This window comes from Salvelinus sp. IW2-2015, unplaced genomic scaffold (assembly GCF_002910315.2).
Source record: "Salvelinus sp. IW2-2015 unplaced genomic scaffold, ASM291031v2 Un_scaffold8734, whole genome shotgun sequence".
In the NCBI taxonomy this organism is placed as follows: Eukaryota; Metazoa; Chordata; class Actinopteri; order Salmoniformes; family Salmonidae; genus Salvelinus; species Salvelinus sp. IW2-2015.
Genome location: NW_019949993.1, coordinates 2191 through 7050, shown reverse-complemented (window position 1 = coordinate 7050; position 4860 = coordinate 2191). Strand labels below are relative to the sequence as shown.

Here is a 4860-nt window from a genome sequence, read left to right as displayed (position 1 = left end):
ACATTGGATGAAAGGAGAGACTCAGAGCTAGATAATGGTATATCATACACTACAGTTGAGGAACCATTTTGTTTAGACATGTAGCTAGCTAGCTAAACTATGACCCCGGCATAATCCCAACTCATACTACTACCAATACAAAACATTGTCATGGRTGTAGTATGAATCTGCATGTAGCTAAAGCTAACAGGCTAGGGTCAACGTTAGCTAGCTAACATTAGGCTAGAACTAGCAATGCAAATGGATTTCTGATTCAAATAATATTACTACAAAGATCATACACGTAACGTTAGCTAGCGAGCCAGCAAGCTAACGTTTGCTAGCTAACAGTACACTTTAGCGTGCAATAAAAACACYTTTCTGACTAAATTAGAAACTTATATCTGAAATTGTAGCTAAACTCTTACATGGACCTATGTACCAGTAACCCTAACTCTTCTGCTAAAAACACAAAGTAATTCTGCTCAGGCGGGACTGGGCAGGATCGGGACTGGGCAGGATCGGGACTGGGCAGGGATCGGGACTGGGCAGGATCGGGACTGGCGCGGATCGGGGATCTGGGGCAGCGATCGGGTAGGATTGGGACTGGGCAGACATCTGTCCAGTCTCATCGAGCAGATTACTTTTTGTTTTGTTTTACCAGATGAGACTGGACAGATCTGTGTGTCTGTATTGGACAGATGGCCACCCAATGAGTCTCTGTGATGTCATTTCCAGGTGTTCCCTGGGAGGCTCAGCTGGCAGCTGTCTACACCGTCTACGACCTGTCGCCTAGCAACCCCCAAGGAGGCTCTGGCTGCGTGGCGTCATGCGAGGAGAGACCACCCAGCCCGTTCCCCCGCTGTCACCAGCTGCATCACACAGATCGCCTCGCTCTGCCGACACATCAAACCCTAGTCCCTAAAACCTAGCTCCTAATCCCTAGTCCTAACCCCTCCACACTCCTAACCTCTAGCTCCTAATCCCTAGTCCTTAACCCCTCCACACTCCTAATCCCTAGCTTCTTAACCCCTAGTCCCTAGTCCTTTAACCCCTAGTCCCTAATCCCTAGCTCCTAATCCCTAGCTCCTAATCCCTAGCTCCTAACCCCTAGCTCCTAATCCCTAGTCCTTAACCCCTCCACACCCCTAATCCCTAGTCCTTAACCCTTCACACACCCTAATCCCTAGCTTCCTAACCCCTAGCTCCTAATCCCTAGTCCTTAACCCCTCCACACCCCTAATCCCTAGTCCTTAACCCCTCCACACCCCTAACCCCTAGCTCCTAACCCCTAGCTCCTAACCCCTAGCTCCTAACCTAGTCCTTAACCCCTCCACACCCCTAACCCTAGCTCCGTAACCCCTAGGCTCCTAACCCCTAGCTCCTAATCCTTAGTCCTTAAACACCACCACAACCCTAAAACCCTAGCTCCTAGCTCCTAACCCCTAGTCCTTAAACACCTCCACACCCCTAACCCCTAGCTCCTAACCCCTAGCTCCTAACCCTAGTTCCTTAACACCTCCATAGCCCTAACTCCTAGCTCCTAACCCCTAGCTCCTAACCCCTAGCTCCTAATCCTTAGTCCTTAACACCACCACAAACCCTAAACCCTAGCTCCTAGCTCCTAACCCCTAGGTCCATTGCCACTTGTACGATCTGAAAGGATTTTCTAGGTCCAAGAATGTTGCTTATCAGAGGGCAAGGTGAAGCAGCATCCATTTTTGCTGTTACCTATCCATACCTTTTTAGATCTGACTCCTTGAACCCTGCTGGTGACTGAACTTCTGGACTCGTTTAGCCCTAGCTCCTAACCCCTAGTCCTTTTAGATCTGACACCTTGAACCCTGCTGTGGACTGAACTTTCTGGACTCGTTTATGCCCCTAACTAGCCCTAGGTCCCTTTTAGATCTGACACCTTGAAACCCTGCTGTGGACTGAAGCTTGTGGGACTCGTTTTATGTCCGTGTTATTGATCTGTTGGTTAACTCATTACGTGTCCCCTTGATGCTCTGTTCCGGTTCTATATGTGAACATGACTTTGTAAATAGATGTTCAGATCCTGTTTTGTGACGCCTCGTTGTGTACAATATAAATGTCCCTTTTTTTTGTAAATGTTTGTAAATGTTCACTGTTACAGAGCCTATTTCTATTTAATTTGACAAATTAAAAATCTAACGGGGTAAGCATTGTTTAATAATATGATCCAATTATTGTCTCATGGAAGACTGCTCTCCTTCTCTCGCCATTATCCATCCATCCATCATCCATCCACTGCCATTATCCATTAATAATAAATCCAATTATTGTCTATGGAGGACTGCTCTTCCATCATTGATCATCCATCCAGCATTCATCATCCATCATTGATCATCGCATCCACGATTCATCCATTCCAGCATCCATCATTTCATCATCCCATCCAGCATCCGATCATTCATCATCCAGCATCCATCCAGTCATCCTGTCCATGGCCACTGTCTGTCTTGACCTTTAAAAGTCATTATTAGCTGACCAGTCCAAACTAAATGGGGGGTAGTGGAAAAGCCGTCATTAAAAAAAGCTAACTTGTTCTTTTCAGAATCACATTTATTTTACCAAGTACATTTACACATCCTCTAGAATGTTACCTATGTGATTATGGTGTGCTGTGTAGTTTAGACAGCATACTCAGAATTTACCGGGTATATTGGTGCCTGCTAGACAACATACTCAGAATGTTACCTGGTGAAAATGGTGTTGTTAGACAACCCGATAGCTCAGAATGTTACCTGGTGATATGGTGCTGTTTAGAAAACCATACTCAGAATGTTACCTGGTGATATTGGTTGCCTGCTAGACAACATACTCAGAATGTTACCTGTGGTTGATATCGGTGCTGCTAGTGAAGACAACATACTCAAGAATGTTACCTGGTTATATGGCTGCTGTTAGTGATGACAACAGACTCAATGTTACCTGTATATGGTGCTGGCTAGACAACATACTCAGTAATTACCTTGGTGCATAATGGTGGTGTTAGACATACATACTCAGAATGTTACCCCCCTGCGTGATGGTCTGCTGTTTAGACAACATACTCAGAATGTTAACCTGTGATATGGTGCGTTAGTGAAGACAACAGACTTCAATGTTACCTTGTGATATGGTGCTGCTTAGACAACATAACCAGAATGTTACCTTGGTGATAGTGGGCTGTTAGACAACATACTCAGAATGTTAAACCTGGTAGATATGGTGCTGTTAGACATACATACTCAGAATGTTAACCTGGTGATATGGTGTTGTTAGAAACATACTCAGAAGTGTTACTGGTGATATTGTGTGCTGCTAAACAACATACTCAGAATGTTACCTGGTGATATGTGCTGTAGACAACATACTCAGCAAATGTTATCCTTTGGTTGATATGGTGCGATAGACAACTTACTTCAGAATATTAACCGTGTGGATATGGTGCTGCTAGACAACTACTTCAGAGTTACCTGGGTGATATGGTGCTGTAGACAACATCCTCAGAATGTTACACCTGGTGATAGGTGCTGCTAAGTGTAAGACAAAATACATACTCAGAAGTGTTACCTGGTGATTTCTATGGTGCTGTTAGACAACATTACTTCAGGAATGTTACCTGGTGGATATGTTGTTGCTGTAGGGACAACATACTCAGGTGTTACCTGGTTGATATGGTGCTGCTTAGTGATAGACAAGCATACAGTGCTGGGAGCTGGAACAACAATTGGTTACCTGGTGATATGGTGCTGTTAGGACAACCATAACTCAGAATGACTGGTGATATCGTTGCTGTTACGACAACATAAGTCAGAATGTTACCTGGTGATTATGGCTGTGTTGTAAGACAAACATACTCAGAATGTTACCTGGTATATTAGTGTGGCTGATAGACAACATATCAGAATGTTACCGGTGATATGGTGCTGTGATAGACAACATACTCAGACATGTTACCTGGTGATATGGTGCTGTTAGTGAACAAACATACTCAGATTGTTACCGGTGATATTGAGTGCTGCTAGTGTTGTGACAACATATACTCAGAATGTTACCTTGGTGATATGTTGTTGTTAGACAAACATACTCAGTATGGTACCTTTGGTGATTATGGTGCTGTTAGACAACAATATTCAGATTGTTACCTGGTGAATTATGGTGCTTGTAGTGTTGGACAACCATTACGTCAGAGTATGTTACCTGGTTATTATGGTTGTTTAGACAACATACTCAGTATGATTTACCTGGTGATATGGTTGCTGTAGGACAAATACTCAGATATGTTACCTGGTATTGATTGGTGTGCTAACACATACTCGAAATGTTACTGGTGATTATGGGTGCTTGCTAGACAATTAACTCAGGAATGTTACCTGCGTGATTATGGTGCTGTTTAGAACAACATACTTCAGAATGTTACCTGGTGATAATGTGCTGTTAGACAACATACTCAGATGGTACCCTGGTATATGGTGCTGTTAAGACAAACATACTTCAGAATGTTACTTGGTGATAGGGTGGCTGCTAGACAACATACTCTAATTTAACCTGGTTGATATGGTGCTGTGCTAGACACACCAGATTTACTCTGAATGTGTCTAGGAATATAGATATAGGGTTAAGTTGCCTGCAACAACATATCAGAATGTTTACCTTGTGATATTGGTGTCTAGAGACAACATTACTCAGAATGTTACTGGTGATATGCCTGCTGCAGGCCAAGGGAGGAGAGAGAGGGACTGTTATGTATGCTGTTGGTCTGCACTGGGTCCTGGTATGTATCTGTTTGGTCCTGCACTAGGTCCTGGTTATGGTATAGCTGATTGGTCTGCACAGGTCCTGTTTGGTATACTGTGTCAAATGCACCAAGTC

The 4860-nt window shown here is 43.8% G+C and overlaps 1 long non-coding RNA gene across 1 annotated transcript; it reads right to left on the bottom strand.

Annotated features, from left to right (window-relative positions):
• Positions 1-933: 933 nt before the first annotated feature.
• Positions 934-1321, bottom strand: LOC139027250 (uncharacterized). Its single transcript, XR_011479310.1, has 3 exons — positions 1297-1321; positions 1032-1117; positions 934-949 (listed from the first exon to the last, which is right to left on the bottom strand). It is a non-coding gene; the product is annotated as an uncharacterized lncRNA (long non-coding RNA).
• Positions 1322-4860: the final 3539 nt, after the last annotated feature.